The following is a 22,566-nucleotide window of genomic DNA, read 5'->3' as shown; positions in this document are numbered from 1 at the left end:
GTTAGCTGTTCTTTAAATATCTGTATAGTTTTAAAATTATAAATTCAATTTTCTTAATAGTTCTACTTAGTGCTATTGCAATAATCTTAATTATCTATATCATTGGGTGAGTTGTGGTAACTTATGCTTTTTGAAGATTTGGCCAATTCTATGTTATCAAACTTATTTGTGTAGATTATTGATCTGAGGCATCTCCTCTCTCCTAATATAAGCATTTAGTGATATAAATTTCCCTCTTAGAACTGCACTAGCTATGTCCCACAGTTTGATATGTTGTTTTTTAATATTCATTCAATTCAATGTATTTTTTTAAATTTCCTTGAGACATTCTCTTTGACTCAGGTTTAGTTTCCAAATGGTTAGGGGTGCCTGGGTGGCTCAGTAAGTTGAGCAGCCGACTTCGGCTCAGGCCATGATCTCGCGGTCCGTGAGTTCTAGCCCCGCGTGCTGTGCTGATGGCTCAGAGCCTGGAGCCTGTTTCAGATTCAGTGTCTCCCTCTCTCTGACCCTCCCCTGTTCATGCTCTGTCTTGCCCTGTCTCAAAAATAAATAAAGGTTAAAATAAATAAATAAACTAATGGTTAGAAGTTTTTCTGCTATCTTTTTACAACTGGTATCTAGTTTGATTCCAATGTGGTCTAAGACTACACTTTGTATAATTTCAATTATTTTAAATGTGCTGTAGTTTGTGTCACTGCCCAAGATATAGTCTATTTCAGCAAAGTTCCATGGATCCTTGAGAAGAATGTATGTTCTACTGGTGTTGGGGGAGTTTTCTATAAATGTCAATTCAAGCCTGTGGGCTGATTGATGGTGGTGTTGAGTTCTTCTACATATATGCTGGTTTTCTGTCTGGTTGTTCTATAAATTATTGAGAGAAGGATACTGAAATCTTCAACTATTACTGTGGACTAATTTATGTCTTTTTTCAGTTCTATCAGTTTTTGCTTCCCATATTTTGCTGCTCTGCTCTTTGGTGCATATACATTTAGGATTCGTAGGTCTTTTTGGTGAACTGACATTTAAACGTTATGTAGTGTCCCTTCATGTATCTGGTAATTTTATTGGGTTTAGTTTTAGCTTCCTCTCACAGCACTGTGGCAGGTAAAGTGTGGGTATTACTTCATTACTGCTAGATGTGTTTCCGGTTTCCCTTCCAGCTTCTGTTGGCTTCTGAAAAGAGAAGGGACTCCTTATTACTGCTAGATGTAGGTGAGAATTCATACTCCTCACTAAGCATCCTCTGATACCATCCTAGAGAAAGGAATACATTCTACTGCTCTGCATGTGACTCCAGAGAGTAGGGAGATGGCCTCATTACTGCTGGATGGTGGTGAAAATTCTGATGCTTCACTAGGCTTCCCTGACAATACCCCAATGTTGGAGGGCACTCCTCATAGCTTGATGATGGTGGAAGTCTAGACTTCCTTGTCAGCATTTGCAGGCATGGGTGCGGGTGGGGCCATACTGTTGATGTTGTTTTCCTGTGGTATTTAGCTAAAGTAGAGTGGTTACTGTCTAAAATTTTTCTTTCTTGCTAGACTCTCTTATTCCTGGCCCTTTAGCTATGGAGAGCAGGCTTTGGTTGGGGCTTTTTTGGTCTGTATCCACTTGTGTTTCTTAGTTACCAGTTTCTTTGGTTCCAAGTCTGGGATATATGAGGCAAAAATAAAACACAAGGAACTCACCACTGTGTCATTTCTTGGGTCCTGAGGTCCCTAGTCACTCTGCCTTCTTCTCTCATCTTTCAGTCTACTGGATTCTACTGGGTTAGTGATGCACAATCATAAACAAGCCTTGAACCATGTATATACAGCATCTTCTAGTCTAATATGGAAAATTCAGCCAATATGTAAGATGCACATCATTAGCTGGACTTTCAGGCAATGATTTGCAGGAGGAGATAAAAGAAAAATAGGAAGGATTTCAATCATGAAACTTATAATAGACTGAATGGTAGGTGGGGAAAATGCAACTTCTAACACCAACGACAACAGCACCTTTGGGAAAGGTTTTGTGCCATGCCACAAAAGCTCTCCAGCTTGCTCGCCTGCAGAACATAAAATTTCTAGTGTTTGAGAGGGCCCTATTTTAAAGTACTGCCCTATTTAAAGAGGGAACTATTTTATTTTATTTTTTATTTTTTTATTTTTTATTTTTTTTTCAATATATGAAATTTATTGTCAAATTGGTTTCCATACAACACCCAGTGCTCATCCCAAAAGAAGAGGGCACTATTTTAAAGACATCGTTGATGTCATTATATAAATTTGAATCAATTTTAATATAAAAAATATTACTTATTTAATATCAAAAAGCAGCCCTGAGCACACTGAGAAGCAAACTAATAGTCCTAGACCCATTTCCACAATTTTTTTCTTTTAAAAATACTTTTCTAACTCTATAATTATTTTATTACAGCAGAGCATAGGATTTTCAGAAATATAACTGGAGGAATACTTGAAATTGAAAAAATCTATCTTTTTAAATTTTGAAAGAACAATTACTATTTTATTATAAGAAAAGAATAGCTTAATTCTTCACACATATCTAAAAGACTCTGTAGCAAGCTAAAACTGAAAAAGCCATGATAAACGAATCATTGTTTGATTTGATTCTGAGTGCCAATTGTCAACTTGAACTAGGCCTGTACCTCCAATATTGTGCTTTGGAATGCCAGTGTGGCCATGATAGAAGGAAGGGAAGAAGGGAAGAAGGGGAGGAGTAAGGAAGCAGGGGAAAGGGTGGAATGACAGAAAGTCAAAAGGAAGGAAATAAGGAAGGAGGGAAGAAGGAAGGGAGGGAACAAGAGAGAAAGAAAGAGAAAAAATATTTCAAATAATTAGCACTTGTAGGGAAAACTAATATTTTTCATGCATATACCTTATTGGCTGTAACTTAAGAAACAAGGAAAAGAAATCAAAAGCACTGGATTTTTTTTTTTTTTTTTGCCTTCTCAAAGTTCATTCCCATCCATCTGTTAATAGTATCCCAGTTTTGCTTTAGAGATCTGTGCTTCCTAAGGGATGTGGTGAGCCCATTACCCAAGCTAGGTCAATCAGTATGTATAATACAGAATGTTAAAAACTTTAATGAGACACAATAAAGCAACAATATTTGCTTTTACCTAAAATTTTGTTCATTAGCCTCATTCGACTAAAATATGAAGTCTATAATCATCTTGAATAAAACCCATCTGAATCTGATTGAGTGATGACCATGGTCTTTCAAAATATCCACCAGTATTTGCTTGACAATGCCCAGGTTTCCATATGGATTTCATATCCATAAGAATGTTTACTGCTTGAAAAATGACTTTCTCCTTGAAAAAAATTCAACCAGACTGGTCGAGACAAATGTGCTCTTAAAACAGTTAAGGCAATTGGTCTGCCTTAAATGGCACAGGCTACAATTTCACAAACCACTGTTAGAACTCTCTACTGGATAATTTAAATAGGTAGGCTGTTCATGAGACTTGCATATAATTTGCACTATGTTGCAGGGGAATGTTTGTGGTCTCCTGTAGGCTATTTTATAACGTTTTCCAAAAAACTTCTAAGAAATCATATCCACAGAAGGTATTACCTGAAGGTACCAAAATGTATCAGCCGTTGGTTAAAGGGAAAAGTATTCCTGTTGAAATACAGTAAAGAATAGAAAAGTATATAACTTCTAAGGAACTGAAGGCACATTCTACAGTTCATGCTGAAAACTGGATTATGTCAGCTTAAAAACTGGAGCCAGGGTATACATTAGAGTTAAAAATTCTGGAAACTTTCATGGTTTTATTTTAGAACTAAGTTAACTGAGTATGATGATGTAAAAATTTGGGTTGAGAGAAAACATACTTAGTTATTTGGTATATAAATTCACCTGAAGTATTTCCTATGATTAATACCTACTACAGCCTGAGGATTTACAACAATATCTAACAGAGAAATGTGCCTTTGCATAGGACAACCTAACACATAGAAATCCATAAAAGCAATGGTTCCTAACCCACCTTTGTTTGTATTGTTAGTATTACACATTGGTGCTTATTCTCCACATAAAGCAGAGCAATGACTTTAAAGCTTGCCAGATCCAGCCATTTTTTGGTCATCAAGGCAAATGTTTGCATCTGAAATGTCACTTCAAAGTGAAAAAATGTGATTTGTGACATCTGTCACTACAAATACGTTTCTAAATAGCTATCTTATTCCTTATATAATGTAAACAAAATAGAAAATACATTCTCTATAAATCACCAGAATAAGGTGTGAATGAAATATAGTCTCAGGATAATAGTATTTTGGGGCTATTCCAGTATATTCCACTATAAAGCTCTCATGACTAGATGGTGAAGAACAGAATCAGAATCTAGTTTTCTGGAAACTTGTTCTACCTTAACACACTGCCCTTCAAAATAACTGTGTACATCAATAATACGGAAATAAAATCATAAAATACCCACATCCATTAAGTTTAGAAAAGGGACAGGTTTTTAAGAAGACCCATATTCTCTAAACAAAAGATAAAGACTATTAACAGTTCGATGGTATATTTTTATCTGATTTGTTTTTCTATTACAGCTTTAAAGGAAGTCCTAGTTGTACTAACGTAGCATCATATAATTTTAGAGCTTACTTTTCCATTTAATTTTATAATAAACACATACCATAGTTTCAAAACTTTTGTAAATATGCCTGGGTGGTGTTTCATTGAATTGAATGTTCCATAGTTTAGAAACTGGTTTCTATTTTTGGTGTAATTTTGGAGTGAAATCCTCCAGACTTAAATATTTTGCAAAACAAAATCATTTTGCCTTGCATCTCTTATGACTTTAGGAGTGCAGGGTTCATTCTACTTAAATTCAATCTTTTTCAAGAAGAATCTTAAGAAAATCTCAATGGCCAAGTGTGAACAAGCAAAAGAACTCCCACTAATGGGAAAAGAGCTATCCTTATGATGTTGCAATTCTCGGAGCCAAGGAATAAGTCTTGGATATTTTAGGATTGGTTCGTCCAAATATCCGATGTGAAGAAGTCTTCAGGTTCACATTTTTCCTGGATTAGCCAGTCTTTGACTCTTTATCCTTATATGGAAATGGCTGGACTGGTCACATTTTAAAAAGAAATGAAGAAAAATTTTTTCAGGCCAAATCAAATTTTATGTTTCTGTTTCTCCCAAATTATTTTCAGATGCAAGAAAAAGCAAACCACACAGAAGAACGGCACACTGCAATGAAGTTGGAATGCAAGTCTTCATCAGAAGGGAGGGAACAACTTTGGATAATTTAACCACAAAATATGTGAACCACAAACAAGTGTAAACACACAGGTAGACACAACACACACACACATACACACACACACACAGGCACATACACACTAACACAGGTCTGCCCTTTTCCTGGGAAATTTCATCAATGCAGTTTTTTAAAGAAAGCTTAGGAACATCCCAGTAAAAGTATATACAAATTCCATATTTCCATGTTTAAATGCTTGGCTTTACAAAATTGTGAATATTCAAAAAACAAAGAAACACAAAACCTAAAAATAAAAAAAATACAACCCATGGAATTCAGCTTTTTGTGATCGGGCCATATATACCTGATTAACATAAAAAATAAGTTACTATGCTTCAAATCTTCCTCTAGGACTCAGGCTCCAATTTTTTCCCTAAAACATAGGCTTTTTTAGCACAAATTGTATTTTTTCCCCTTTATTATTTAGGCTCATTTGTGTAGAGGACAGAAAGTTTCTACCAAATAAAGTTAGGGATAAAGACACCCATCAGATTGCCTTGTTCTTGGCTGCAAACAAGTTAAAACTAGGCAATTAAAGTATAGTGGCCTGATATCAAATTGCAGTTTCTCTGCTGGTTGCCATTAATTTTTTAAAAATATGTAGTTATGCATAAATTATAGATTTTTAGCGATATTTTACTTTTTAATTTTCTCAGATAATTAACATTTTCACTAGGCTATGAAATCTCTTTCAGGCATCTTTATAGTAAAATGAAAAATGTTAAGTGACTTCCAAATCCTTTGGGAAAATAGACATGGCTTACACTTCTTGACTTTGTAGTTAGTTTTCAAAGATCTTATGATATAAGATTATATAATTGATTCCATTCATTTCTTCTTTATTCCTTCATTGCCTTCTATGTGCCAGGTATGGGATTAGTTTCAGGGGTTTCTACATGCATATCATAGCACATATCGATACAGAGCTTTCATTTGTCTGCAGGTAAGCAGGTAATTTAAAAAGATGATTGGGTACTTTTATTTTTGAAAATATGGTAGGATAGTTGTCCAGAAAAACTCTTTCAGAAAATAATACTTACAATTACTGAATAAGTGTTTGTAAAATAATATATTTTTGTATTACTCGTCTAAATTGATGGGAAAGACAAGGAAATCTTGATGGATAGACAGTAAGAAGTTATAAATACAAAGGAAGAGATTAGTTCCAAAATCACTGTTTGCCCCGAGGGCATCTGCCAGACTTGGTGACCCACAGCTGCATGGGCAAAGTAGAGACAAAGCCTGGAGTCTATGCAAGGGGAGATATCAGAGAAGAAAAAAAAATCCAAAACCAACAGCCTGCAAATGGTAACATCCCAGTAAATGAACTAGGAAAGAATCTTCTCAGAAGGAGATTAAAGCCATACAAACAACTGTGAATGAGAATCACCAAAATAATCAAACTCAAAATATTGTAGCTTTTGAAAAGACATATACAGACTATGAAATGAGTATCAGCCACATCTTTCAAGAAGCAAGACATCAAGATTATTAAGAACAAGAAACTTTTCAAAAGTCACTAGATGCATGTGAAAAAAAGAACCACAGAATGAATCTGAAAATAAAGGCATTAGGCAGAATGTAGTACAGGGACAGAGTTTAAAAATGTGAACTAGAGTTAAGCAAAACAGAAGATACAGAAGGTGACTGAAGTTTCAGACGGAGAAAGAGAGAGATAGACAGGGAAGGAGAAAGAATGTAAACAAGGAAAGATTCAAATTGTTAATGATTTGGAATTTTCAACCATCACTGATAGATATCAACTTTTAGCTTCAGGAAGTCCAAAAATAAAAAGCACATCTAGATACGTTGTCAAGCATAACACCAAAGACAAAAAGATCTTAAAAGAGAAACAAGATAAAATAATTTCAAACAAATAAAAATTAAACCAAAGCAGACTTCTCAATAATAACACTGGAAGCCAAAATAATATCTTCAAAGCTCTGAAAGTAAAGAAATGTCAGCCTAGAATTTTATACTCAGTAGAAATATCTTTTGGGAATAAGGATGAAATAAAAACATTTTTTGTATTCCAAAGAAAAACTACTTGAAATATAGAATACTGGAATTTAAGACATAATCCAATGGATTTTTATAATCCATTATTATAAAAATAATCTGCATTTTGTTCTGCTTTATAATTTACAACATACTCTCTCATTTCTTTTCTCACTTGAGCCACAGTAATGTGGTGATACTCTCACTCCAAATAAGAAGTTAAGTTTTCCTAAAGTTGGAAAAACAAGTTTTATTAATAAAGTGTTTAAAATGACAAAAAATAATCTGTAATCAATCCAGCTGACTTGGAAAACACTGAAAAACATGTAGAAGGGAAGAAATCAAAATCATCCAATATCTCATTCCTCAAAGATAACCACTGTTAGTTAATATTTTGTTCCAAAATCTTCCTACAATTTTCCACACAGATGTCTTTTTATAGTGTATTTTTCCCTTGAAAACAGATCATAAGCATATTACCATGCCAATCATTTTTTCCCTATTACACTTTTATTTTTTCAATGATAGATAAGCCTTTATCACATGAATGTTGCTTAGTCACTAAAATACAACTTAGCTAGTGATGGTTTGGATTATTAAACAGCAAATATTTGCTTCTCTCCCCTCTGACTGCAGATGATTTTCTAACACTGTGTCAGGCTTGGCCATGGAACTTATTTTGGCCAATGGAAATTAATGAATTTTAGGCAGAGATGATAATTGTGCTTGCCCAAATTGGTTTGGCTCTAATGCCTTGATGACTCACTGGAGATAGATGCTGGTCCTTTCAGCTTCGGACCCCAAATAAGCACATCTGGAACAGATCTGAACCCAAACTGGACCTTGGAGCCAAATACTGTCACCAGAGAGCAGCCCAGTCAAACCTAGTCTAAATCAGCCAATCACAGTTGATCTGCAGACACATGAGCATTAGAATAAATGCTTGCTATTGCAGATAGCTGAGTTTGGAGATGCTTTTTTACATGCATTACTGTGTCAACATCTGATGAATACAACTGGAATTGAACACTGAGGTGTTTTTTTTTCTTCCAGTTTTGCTATTATGAATAGTGCTTCAATGAACATGTCACTATAGCTTTTAAAAAGAGTATGATTATTCCCTTTTTACAGAGGAAGAATCTAAGGTTTGGTTTAAGTTTGTACCAACGGTACACAGCTATTAAGTAGCAAAAACATAATATGAATCTGGGTCGGCCCGATGCTAATGCCCATGTTCTGTATAAGATACTACATTGCCTGTCACTGAAATATGTTTAATCTTTTGGATAAATATATATTAAAATAAGTCTGGTATTTCATAATAACATAGAATAGCTTTGACTGGCAATGTACATATTAACTGATTTTTGTCTATTTCATTTAAAATTAAATATTGCATTGGCTTCTTGTTACATGAAACACTAAAGTCTCTATATCTATCATTTAAAGCCACATTAATTTGGCTTTTTTTTCTTTTTTAAAACATTTTTAATGTTGATTTATTTTTGAAAGAGAGAGAGAGACAGACAGACAGACTGTGAGTGGGTGAGGGGCAGAGAGAGAGGGAGACACAGAATCTGAAGCAGGCTCCAGGCTCTGAGCTGTCAGCACAGAGCCTGACACGGAGCTTGAACTCACGAACCATAGATCATGACCTGAGCCAAAGTCAGATGCTTAATCGACTGAGCCACCCAGGTGCCCCCAGTGTTTTTTTCTTTTTTTCTTAAAGCAGACATTAAATCAGACAATAACAATTACAAAAAAAAATTGTACTGAAAATTGTAGATTCAATATGAGAATGAGTGCCTTGCTAAAACTTTTATTTCTTGGTTTTCCTCTTTAAAATAGTGTTTTCTTTTTTAAAAATTAATTTATTTAAATACAAGTTAGTTGACATACAGTGTAGTATTAGTTTCACGAATAGAACCCAGTGATTCATCACTTATACATAATACCCAGTGCTCATCCCAACAAATGTCCTCCTTAATGCCCATCATCCATTTAACCCATCCCCCCACCTACCTCCCTCCAGCAACCCTCAGTTTGTTCTCTATATTTAAGAGTCTCCTATGGTTTTCCTCCCTCTCTGTTTTCATCTTTTTCTTCCTTCCCTTCCCCTATGTTCATCTGTTTTGCTTCTTAAATTCCACATATAAGTGAAATCATATGATATTTATCTTTCTCTGACTTATTTCACTTAGCATAATACACTCTAGTTCCATCCATGTTGTTGCAAATGTTGCAGTTACTCTTTTTGATCACCGAGTAATATTCCATTGTGTGTGTGTGTGTGTGCGTGTGTGTGTGTGTTCACAGTTGATAGACATTTGGGCTCTTTGCATAATTTGGCTATTGTTGATAGCGTTGCTATAAACATTGGGCTACAAGTGCCCCTTCAAATCAGCTTTTTTGCATCCTCTGGATAAATACCTAGTAGCACAATTGCTGGGTCACAGGGAAGTTCTATTTTTAACTTTTTGAGGAACCTCCATACTGTTTTCCAGAGTGGCTGCACCAGTTTGTTCCCACTCTCACCACTGTTGTTCAACATAGTACTGAATGTAACTCCTAGCCTCAGCAGTCAGACAACAAAAAGAAATAAAAGACATACAAATTGGCAAGGAAGAAGTCAAATTTTCAGTCTTCACAGATGACATGATACTCTACGTGGAAAACCCCAAAGACTCCACCAAAAAACTGCTAGAACTGATACAGGAATTCAGCAAAGTAGCAGGATATAAAATCGATGTACAGAAATTGGTTGTATTTCTATACATAAATAATAAAGCAGCAGAAAGAGAAATCAAGAAATTGATCCCGTTTACAATTGCACCAAAAACCATAAGATACCTAGGAATAAACCTAACCAAAGAGGTAAAAGATCTGTATGCTGAAAACTACAGAAAGCTTATGAAAGAAATTGAAGAAGACACAAAAAAAAAAAATGAAAAAAACATTCCATGCACATGGATTGGAAGAATAAATATTGTTAAAATGTCAACACTACCCAAACCAATCTACACATTCAACACAATCCCTAGCAAACTAACACCAGCATTCCTCAAAAAGCTGGAACCAACAATCCTAAGATTTGTATGGAACCACAAAAGACTCTGGATAGCCAAAGTAATTTTGAAAAAGAAAACCAAAGCTGGAGGCATCAGAATTCAGAACTTCAAGCTGTATTTCAAAGCTGTAATCATCAATACAGTAGGGTACAGGGACAAAAACAGACACATAGATCAATGGAGGAGAATAGAGAACCCAGAAATGGACCCACAAATGTATGGCCAACTAATTTTCAACAAAGCAGGAGAGAATCTTCAATTGGGGGTGGGGTGGGGAGACACTCTCTTCAGCAAATGGTGCTGGAAAACCTGGACAGCAACATGAAGAAGAATGAAACTGAGCCAGTTTCTTACACCATACACAAAAGTAAATTTAAAATGGATGAAAGGCCTAAATGTGAATCAGGAAACCATCAAACCTTTACAGGAGAAAACAGGCAGCAACCTCTTTGACCTCAGCCACAGTAGCTTCTTACTAGACATGGCTCTGGAGTCAAGGGAAACAAAAGCAAAAATAAACTATTGGGATCGCATCAAGATAAAAAGCTTCTGTACAGGGGCGCCTGGGTGGCGCAGTCGGTTAAGCGTCCGACTTCAGCCAGGTCACGATCTCGCGATCCGTGAGTTCGAGCCCCGCGTCAGGCTCTGTGCTGATGGCTCAGAGCCTGGAGCCTGTTTCCGATTCTGTGTCTCCCTCTCTCTCTGCCCCTCCCCTGTTCATGCTCTGTCTCTCTCTGTCCCAAAAATAAATAAAAAACGTTGAAAAAAAAAAGTTTAAAAAAAAAAAGCTTCTGTACATACAGTAAAGAAAGCAATCAACAAAGATAACCGATGGAATGGGAGAAGATATTTGCAAATTACATATCGGATAAAGGGTTAGTATCCAAAATCTATAAAGAACTTGTCAAACTCAATACCCCAAAACAGATAATCCAGTGAAGAAATGGCCAGAAGACATGAATAGACATTTTCCAAAGAAGACTTTCAGATGGCTAATAGACACATGAAAAGATGCTCAACATCACTCATCATCAGGGAACTACAAATCAAAACCACAACGAGATACCACCTCACACCTGTCAGAATTGCCAAAATTAACAATTCAGGAAACAACAGATGTTGGTGAGGATGTGGAAAAAGGGGAACCCTCTTACACTGTTGGCGGAATGCAAAATGGTAAAATAATCATTGTGTTATTAGTGTCACTGAAAGTTTATTGATATTTTCATAAACACACACAGTGAGATAATACTTGAAAGAATGTGATAGTGCTTTAATACTTAGTATGTTTTATTAGGAATCAGTAATGTTCATATGATTCATGTGGCACAGGGTCATAAAGGAGTAATATACATCTTGTGAACAAGCAGACATACAAATTAGTAGCTGCCAAAAGAAACCCATGGTCAATTTATGTTTGCTAAGTTAAACATGTTTGATGTTGAAATTGGTCCTTTCAGAACTAAGGGCATGTCTATTAGTTGAGAGAATACCATTCATTTATCTATGTTCAGCAAATATCTAACTTGATATCATGAGTTCAAGAAGTAAAATGAATTTAGTTAGAACAATTTCAACAGGCCAAAAAAGCATTTTCCTCGTAAGCCCTCTAACCAGAGATACAGATCTTTTAAACTTGGAGGTCTAGCGATATTACTGCCAAAGGGAGAGATTATGGCACTGGAGATCAATTTGCAAATTCAATCATTTCTGTACCTGGCCCTTTTGTTAACTGACTACAAATATGCACTGACTACAGACTTTTGTTACCTGACTACAAATATGCACTGAATGTGAATATTTTGGTTGGTTGGGTTCAGTCACAAAAAGAGAAGTTGAGTTACCTAAGTGAAAAATACAGATCAGCTTTGTTTTTCACAAGCAAAGCTGCCTAAAATAAAAGCTAACAGATCATTTCCAAAATGTAACATGTATTGAGATGCACACTCCAGATCTTTGAGCATGTACTGAAATAATGATGACTACAAGAAGCAATGGAATGTAAAATGAGAGACATGTAAACAAAGTCCTGAAAGCTGGCAGAGGACAAAGTCATTGGTCACATCTTTCAGAGAAACTTAATCGTATCTTTTCAGTTGTCTTAAACAAGAATTACAGAGAATAGTGATACTCAGCTGAGGTAGGAGTGGAAATGCAGAATAAAGGTATGATGGAAGAAAATAAGCCTAGTTTAGATACCATGTAGAATCTTGAGAGTTATGAGAGCTAGTATAGGAAAAGTCAGTTGAATGGCCAAGATGGATGATTCTATATATATCTATATATGAGTATGAATATATATATATATATATATATATGTGTGTGTGTGTGTGCATGTATCTGTACCTATTATCTACTAAGCTGAAAGTGTATCTTTCCGTATAATGCTTAAAATATTATAATCATGAAGGCTTAGGCATGCAGGTGTAAGAATTTTCTGAATTTCTTCTTGTTTTTCCAGAGCAACACTGCACTCATGCCTTATGCATGCCAATGCTAAGACACCAATGTCTCGTTTCATTGGTGCCAATTAATGCCCTTCAGGGGGCATTAATTAATGCCCCTTCAGGGCATTAATTGGCACCAATGAAACGAGACATTGGTGTCTTAGCATTCAGACTCCTCGCGCAAACATTTTCCATAAAAGAGTTCAGTTCAAGACAATCTCCTCCATATTAGCTTTATTTACTCTAGTTAGTTAGAGACATGTGGGGCCAGTATGGGGCTTGCAGACATATCCACCTCCTCCCCAAGAAAACTCATGCTGAAGGGTGTAGACCTGGGTGACGACCAACTATTTCTCAGGCCTTGGGAACTGCTTAAAAATCATTGTTTACTCACTGAGCATCCAAGACCATGGATGTCCGTGGCATTTCCCATCACCCCAGGGATTCTCAGATCTTCTTGGTCCATGAATTGTCCATAGAATGATGTCATAATGAATGCATGGATGAAGCACTGTCAGCTGGTGCTCACAAAGATAGACAAAATCACAGCCCTGTCAAATGCTTTCCTGCATTCCCAGAATCATTTTTGGATCGTCTCTATCAGCCAGATGTGAACTTAATCCACTGTAGTCAGCTAACTTTGGGATGACTCTACTCCCACATGGCTGACCATAATTATTTCCTGCTGTAGGAACACTACTCTCCCTGCATGTGAATCTTTCATTGGTTTTCCTGTATTGGCGGCCATGTCAGGTTATAAAATAGTATTTTTTCCAAGTATAAAATCTATAAGATCTCTATAAATGTGAGGTGTTTATTAGTATCCCCCCAATCCTTGCTTTACTGATGTTTATCTAGAGAAAGACTTATTTTCAGGATTTATTAAATGGTATTTAAGGTCTCTGTAATAGGCCAAAGAAGCTGATTCCCATGAACAGTCTAATTTAGCTACAACCACTTGACTAACCACATCCGACTTCATTTAGCACAGACATTGAGGGCAAGGAAGGGTCCACTCCCAGCAACAATAAGCACGTGGTGCTCACCTTCCCATCCGTTTTGGATACCGCTCCCATTCCTTCTCCCTCAATAATCAAATGGCATGGGAGTGTATAACAAACAGAGGTTTCCTCTTGGCTCAAAAAGAGTAAATTCTTTAGTTTGTCAAGAAGTTCACACTAGCTCTGGGAAAATGGTTTTTTGGCACTTAAGAGTTCTACCTAAAGATTCATTAAAGTTTCGTTTCATTGAAGGAATTAGGCGCATCCCATTACAAATCTAGGTCAAACTGAAACATGACGCTGTCTACATGTCTGACAGCCAGTGGTTAAATAACCCATTTGGAGCTGAAATGAATTCTTCTGTTCTGTTTCTGACTCCAAAACAGTGGTTCTCAAATGTCTCTTCTCAGGAACACACCAAGCAACAACATTTATGGGCTCAATATACTCTCATGGGCATATGTGGATTTTCACATCATCCATTAGCTTTCTTTTGTTGAGTGCTCCAATGACTCAGAATCTCCACAGTTGTTATTGACCCATCAGTAGCAGTCTCTCTCACTTGGTTGTTGGGCTATAGTGATGTACAGTTTCTGAGCAGTTAGCTGCAACTCTATTCTCTCCTGCAAAGTACACCAGAATACATGCAAGTGAGAGAGACACTGACACAAAAATAAGCTTTAAAGGGTTCTAATTTATATTATAAAAACTAACTCATTTACAAACTCGGTACCCTAAGATGGCTTCAAACAACATGATTTTATGGCAATTGATCCATACAAATCGGTGCCAAGACAAGAAGTTGAAAAGTGCTGCCCTGCAAGAGGATGCCAACCTGTTCTGGGGCAGCATGTAGACCCTGGAGGTGGTTGTGTTGGGCTTGCTGTTAGGATTCTGGTTGATACGAGCTTCAGGCACTGTTGTGAAAGTGCTGCTGGTCTCATTGCCATGCTCTGTCAATCTCTACTGAAAAATCTGCGTGCAGGATGGAGAAGTGAGGAGATACAGAAGATATATTAGACTTTCACTCAGGTCTGATGATGGTGTAATACAGATACAAGGTTGGTAAAGACAATAAAGTTTGAGGGAAATTGGACGAGCGATTCAGCTCAAGGTGTTCCTCTTAAGCCTGAAGCATCACAAATGCCAGTGAGAAGTTGAGAAGATCCGTTAGTTGTAGAAATAAGCAGTTCATCAACCAGGAAGGTAAGAAATGGTTGATGGTCCCTGTAGATCATCAGAGACATATGGGCTTTGGGACTCCTGAGATTCTTTTCACCTGAACAGAAATTTGTACTCTCTCTCTATCCCTGCATGCCCTTCTCCCTCAACAGCTTCAGATCTAGAGATTCATTGCGTTTATAATTTTTGAGTGAATGAGTGCCACTGTGGAATTAAATCATGTGGACTGGACTTTGAAAGCTTCTTCTTTCTCTGCTGCAGATGCCTACAAAGAAGCTGATCAAAGAAGACAAATGTGCGGGATCCCAGTTCCAGTCATTTAATCCTGTTAATTCCAAAGAAACTTCTCCACACCCCTTAACGACACCACAGGGTAGATTCTCAGAGAAGTATTTACTCTGAGCAACTACAACAAAACTTCTGGCTATCAATGCACAATCATGCATGCTCCTTCATGGTGGCCTTGTCCCAACATATGAAACAGATGCTGGTAATCTTTACGTTAGTTTAAATTTTGGGATTTCAATACAGTGCCGGACAACCCACATTTACTGAAAAGACTAGGGTTCTAGGGTAAGAACCCAATTGGTTATCATGGCAACACATTTTTTTTTGTGTATTTTCTGGTGTCTGTGGAATCTGACTACAAATAAATGTTAAAGAATAATGTGCAGAGTAACTTCATCCCACTTGAACGAGAACACACTGAAATGGCAGTCTGAAAATGTAATAATCTAGTCATAAAATCAATCTCTTCACGACTTGGCTAAAACAAACAAGAAAAGGCTTTTCCTGTCTCTAAACCAAGTCTGATAAGGATCTGGGACTATTTCTCTATAAAATCTTCGTAAAACACACCCTACAGCCCAAGATGCTTTCATGAAACCAATTCAAATAACTGCAACCATTTTCTTCCTTCTATTGTTATATTAATACACACGCAGACCCATACACAGTCCTGCACACACACATACACATACACACACATACTTCTGCACATTGTCCAGAGGTATTTGCTATACAAACATCTCAGTATCCTCACTTTTCTTTATCTTGGACTCGGGCACACAACATTTTTCAGACTTTTCAATAATATGCTGATAGTGAATTAGGCTTTTATATGATCTATGGATTATGTTCTTCCAGGAACTGCCAATTTCACTCTAATATGATTCCAGTATGCTGAGGGAGTTATTCCAACTAGAATGTGCTGAAGAGATGAATGTGGCTTCCATGCAGGCCATATTTCAACTTTTCCCAAATAACATTCTTGTAGAGATTAGAAGATAATCTGGCAGCCAGACCTAGCCAATTAAAACAGTAATTGAAATGGTTGGAAATGTTTTCCTTGGCAAAATTTGGTTATTTTGCTTCATTTTGGGTTTCCTTGAATAACAAAAAAATAGGGTCAATCATAAGACTGCTAATTTATTTTATTGGTTATCTTTTTTCATCAAACAAAAAAGGGCTGCTGTGTAGCTGAGATGAAAAACCGAACACTGTGGTATGGGGTCGTAAGTGGAGGCATGAGACGGCAGAGAATGATTTTCAGCTAACTCTAGTAAACTCTTCTCAGCACAGAATATGTGGGAATTTCTGTTGTGGGTGGAAAGGGTAAAATGAGGAAGGGGATTCAATAGGAAGAAAAATACAGAAGAGGCATCTTGTAAAATGTAGGTTACTTTTCCCCCAGATTAATAGGTACTTAAAAATCACGACTTCTGATTTTAAGATATCGGAGATAAACAACTAAAAAATCAACTTATGTGCCATAATTCTCTTCCACTGCAATCCGCGTGTGCTACTAAATGTTTAATAATCATCTCTGGGATCAGAGAGTATCTGATTTTTTAGCATTCGCCAATTTCCATGATGTAAACACTTTTCTCGTGGCTAATTTCATTCTACCAACTCGACATTCCTGAACCTAAGAGTTGGAAAGAGACATGCACAGGCCACTTTTGCAAGCACCCTTAAGCCGCTCCAGCACACCTCTGGGTGAAGTCACAGGTTTACAAAGAAGACAGATACGAAAATGCAATCGAGACTGACATCGGGTAAAAATACCAATAAAGGCAATTAGTGGGCAAAGATCACTATCTCATGAATTAATGAATCTAAGTTTGGCTGATTGAAATTGTAAAACTTGAGCAAATACAAATCACAGAATTGATTTTAAAAGAAAAAACACTTCTTTGTGTCAATCTCTGCTTCTTTCCTCCAAAACCCTATTTGGAAGTTCAAATCCTCTAAAGAAGTCTGAAAATAGGCAGTGTATTCATTTTAACATCCTCTTGGACTTAAGACAATTTCAAAATGCCATATACTAGCGGGGTTAACCCCACACATTAGATTCATGAGGGGTGTTTCCATAAAGCATGAATTCCTTGATCCCACCCAGAACCAGCTAAATTAGAAGGCTTTGGGTTAAGCTTGGCACTGATAGTTTTAAAAAGTTCCCCAAGTGTCTCTTTTGCCACCAGGGTTGAAAACAACTACTCTATATATTTATTTCCTTACATCTCCACTGATAATGCTCTGAAGGGTGGTTATACTACATCTCAGTAAATTATTACCTCTGGCTGGACCATAAATATAATTCACCTTTTTTTTTTTTCTTTTTATTCTTTTTCCCATCTCCAATAGCATCAATAAAAATCACTTTCAGTTTGGGATGGACTAAAAATATGTTGAATAACATATTCTGTTGGGCTCACATTTATTCTCATTTTCACATTTTTTGGTTTTAAACCAAGTTCAGAAATTTTTGAGATGGATCGCGTTAGACAGAAGCATGTGCTAGTTAATAATGATTTTCAATTATTCCAGGACACATATGCAGAACAAATCACCTTTTTACTTAGCAGTGGAAACTAATTACATATCTGATTTACTGGATGGTTGACACATAGGATTTGTCTACATATCCTGGTATGAATATTATTAGGCAAAGAAAGGAATAAATTTTCCTGCCTTAAAAAATGTAAAAATATACTAAAAGTATGAGTGAAGTTTTAGTTTTTTTTTTTTTCCTGGAAGGACAAACTATATGATGTTATATTTTTTCTATGATTAATTTTCTATGATTAATTTGCTTTCATAATTACTTTGAGGGAAAAAAAATCAAACTATTCAAAAATGAACCTGGCCTATTTTCCACATACATGGTCATCATCGTTAGTGGCTGCATTGAGCGAATTTTGAATCTTGAAAAGACACGCTATCTATGAATCTTGGAAAGACACATCTCATGTGTAGAAGTCTTTGCCACCCCCAGGCATTGCAACAGAGCCAAGAACAGCAAGAAGCACAACAAATAGCAGCTGTAGCTCTTTGCGTGTGTGGTACCATTCAGGCTAATGTCCAGGATATCATATCATTTGTCCAAAGGGTACAGCTGCACCAGCTGGCAGGCTGTTGAAAGTGGCAAAAACACAGAAGGCAGAAACTGGCACCAATCCTCACCTCTCCACCACACCCTCCCCCCCACACACACACACTCACTCACTTCCTGTGGCACTACTCTGGGCAATGTTCACAGACAGAGACAGCCCCAGCCAGCATTTGGGCAAAACATGTAATATAATTCAGCCAGAAAGCAGGTGTCATCACTTGACTCTGTCAGGGGTAGGTCTTCTGTGTAGGTATATCCGAAATGAAGAGTGTGCGTTCCCTACAGTTACACTACAATCTACCCCTAAACTCAGAGGTTTCAAACAGCGATCGCTTATTATTATTTACGTGGATGTGGGCAGAATGGGGTTCAGATGATCTAGGGTGCGCTTGGCCGGATGGCTTTGTTACTCACTGTGGTTCTGTGGATTGACCGAGGTGCATCTGGCCTATGTGTATTCATTCTGGGGCCCAGGCTACAGGGGCATGAGCAAATTCGGGGGAAACTCTTATCACAGCATTGGCAGAAGTGTAAGGGGACAAGTGGAAATACAGGGCTCTCAATGTCTATGCTTAGAACTGGCAAATTGTCACTTTTGCTCATATACTATTGACCGAAAAAAGTCATATGACCAAGTTCAAATTCAAGCAGTGAAGAACCACACTTTGCCCAGGAAGAGACCATGGCAAAGGCATAGATGCAGGATGGAATAAAGAATTAAGTCCAATGCATCAATCCAACACATACACCTGTCAGTTTTTCTGGAAAAGAATCCATGATCATGATAATGGTGATGGTGATGATAGCCCCTCATTTTACTCTGCACTTACAATGGCCCAGGCACTGTTCCAGACTCTTTGCCACTTGGTCTCTGTCTCTCTCTCTGTTTTTATAAAAGCTCATTAAATCCTCACGATAATCCTACAAGATGAGTACTACTATATTCTCATCTTACAGATAAGGTGACATTGGTAGGGAAAGGTTTTATAAGCAAATACTGGGCAATTATTAATTTAAAATAACAATGGGCACTCATTTTCTTAAACTATTGTACAGGCATATTATATAGATTACGGATGGTACCTTTGGGATTTCCCACCTTGATATTATCTGTCTTGGGAGTAGATATAGATGGTCTGGACCATCATGCCATGATTATATAAGAACAGGGACAAGAACATGTGTTCATCACTGGCATTTACTTATGGAATATGCATGCAATCATACAGCAATGGCTCCAAAATAAACTAGCAAACACCCTTGGCTCAAAAGTTGAAATCCTGCCATTTGCAACAACGTGGATGGAACTGGAGGGTATTATGCTAAGTGAAGTAAGTCAGTCAGAGAAAGACAGATATCATATGTTTTCACTCATATGTGGAACTTGAGGAACTTAACAGAAGACTATGGGGGAAGGGAAGGGGAAAAAATAGTTACAAACAGAGAGGGAGGGAGGCAAACCATAAGAGTTTCTTAAATACAGAGAACAAACTGGGGGTTGATGGGGGTAGAGGGCAGGGGAGAGGGGAAGACAGGTGATGGGCACTGAGGAGGGCACTGGTTGGGATGAGCACTGGGTGTTGTATGTAAGCAATGAATCATAGGAATTTACTCGAGAAGCCAAGAGCACACTGTATACACTGTATGTTAGCCAACTTGATAACAAATTATATTTAAAAAAATTAAAAAGACACAATAGGATCAAACTCTGATGAATTCAGTATGCTTTCTTTCTTCTTTCTATTGCTTTTAGGTTTGAAGCTTATCAAATTCTGTATATTGAGGGACTTCTGGGGGTTGATAACACTAATCCTTTGCCCATTTATATCTCAGAGCATAATAGAAAAGATTAATTCTGCAGAAAAGGGAGAAGCAGAAGCCATTATTATTCCTCCAGCAGAGGTGAGTGGTATGGAGGCTGGAACAGGCAGAGGCTTACTCTGGCCCTCAGTCCTCCGGTGCATTTTTTCAGTGCTTAATTTCCCTATGTTAAATCTTCCGGTTGAGGTAACAAGTTGACTACTCTAGTTGATTAAACCTATCTGAGGCGATGAGCGTTGAATGTGTATAAGCATAGATAAATGTAAACAATGATGGTAAATTTTTCCAAAACAGAATGACTATGCCCAAAATATTCTCAGAAGTTAAAAATCTATAAACAAGAAATAATACAATAATAACAATATAAGTTGTAAAGTACCATTAACAAACCCAAGGATATTTGCTACCCAGAAGATTTGTGAAGTAACAGAAGAAAAAGTACACTTCCTCTTGCAAAAATGAGAGAAGGTCATTCCTGAATTTATGTTCCAAATACATGTTAAAGAATGTTTTTGAAAAACAGGAATCATTAATAGAATTAAAAACTACATGTGCCAATCTCAAATTACTTAATGGTATTCGGTCGAAGATAACATATTTAGAAAAGAAAACTCATTAATTTTTTTCTCCCATTTATTCAGCAATTTTTTTCATAACAACCCACGATTGCCAGGCAGTATTTAGATGCTAGAGAAACAGCAGCAAACTAAGCAGACAAATCCTAGCTCTCAAGGAACGTAGTTCGGTGTTGAGATACAGACAATAAAGATTTTGAATAAATACACTACACAGTACTTTAAAAGAACATAGTTAGCACTAAAAATACAGTGGATAAGGAATTCTGAGGTGTAAGCTTGCAATTTTATATTTGTTTAATTTAATTTTTTTCAAGTTTTTATTTAAATTCCAGGTAGTTGACATATCAACTATCAGTTGATAGTGTCAGTTTCAGTTCAGTATAGTGATCTGACAATTCCATACATCACCCAGTGCTCAACACGACAGGTGCACTCCTTAATCTCCATCACCTATTTTAAGCTTTCAATTTTAAACAGGGTGGTCAAGGTAGGCCCTACTGAGAAAGTGATATCTGAGTCAAGACTTAAAGTAGCAAGGAGAAAGTCATGCAGATAATGGATATGAGAATTTTCCAGTCACTGCAAACTATTTTTGCAAAGAACCTGAGGCAGGAATATGCCCGATATATTCAGGGAGGAACAAGGTCGGTCTTAATTTAGGTACACAGTTTCTCTGAAATAAAAATAGAAAAGAAAGAAAGAGTAAATAAGTGATTTAAGAGTTAAATTGATAGGTAACTAAATAATGACAGAAGATTCAGGTATTTATAGTTATTTGGATTTTTAAAAATATTTTATTAATTTAGTTAGCTAATTAACCGGCTAGGTAGGTGGCTAATTTTAAGGAGATAATATATGCAAATAGTAAATTTCCAATAGTACAGAGGCTTGCATTGAGAAGTAAGCTTCGCCCTACCCTTACCCAGAGCGCCCCACCCCAGAGGAAACAATGTTACCAGCTCTTCTATGTATCTTTCCAGAGACATTTAATGACTTCTTCTACTATGAGCCCCCAAGTGAGGTAATTTGTAAAAGCAAAATGTACCTTAGAGATCTGGACAAAGTTTGCTTTCATAGATGCACCTCCGTCTTTGTACTATAATTACAGGCCTCCAGAGAGGATGACCGCCCATCATGCTCGTCCCAGATGGGTGGGGTGGGGCCTATCTTGTGAAGTCACCAAGTCACCTCATGAAGAAGCTACCTGTGTGTGGCCATGATTTATTTTGAGAACTATTTCTGTGCCCACATCCAGAGGAAGATTCCATGACTATCATTTCTTGTGTCATTTTCTCCCAAGGATAAGGAGTGATTTCACTTAGCACTTGAAAACAGGTGTATTGAAGTGGAATAAAAAAAAAAAAAAAAAAACTGTAAGCAAAAAAAAAGTAAAATAAAATAATAATAATAAGTAAAAAATAGATGGAAATTTTCTGTGTTTCACCAAAGGATATGGAAAGGTGACAATAGGTTCTTTGTTTGATAAAAGTTAGAAGGTTCAGGGCAATCCAAGATTTTCCTCTAAGTGCAGCCACATTATGTGTAATGTATACTTCAGGCTTTCAGACATTTCCCTTGCAAGTAAACAAACTGGAATCCATAAAACTTTCTGTAGTATGTCTCTGATATTACAGCTGGTCCCTTATTTTATCATGTGCCTCACAGTCTGATTCTGCTCAGTGAGATGTCTTGTGTAGTTTTCTAAAAGTATTAGGGAAAGTGTCATATGATCATAGTTTCTACTGCTCTAATCTTAGTAGGATAAAGAAAAAGATGCCTCATTCTTCAGA

Source organism: Panthera uncia (assembly GCF_023721935.1).
Source record: "Panthera uncia isolate 11264 chromosome B2 unlocalized genomic scaffold, Puncia_PCG_1.0 HiC_scaffold_24, whole genome shotgun sequence".
In the NCBI taxonomy this organism is placed as follows: domain Eukaryota; kingdom Metazoa; phylum Chordata; class Mammalia; order Carnivora; family Felidae; genus Panthera; species Panthera uncia.
The sequence above is the reverse complement of the archived record's forward strand: the minus strand, read 5'-3'. Positions refer to the sequence as shown.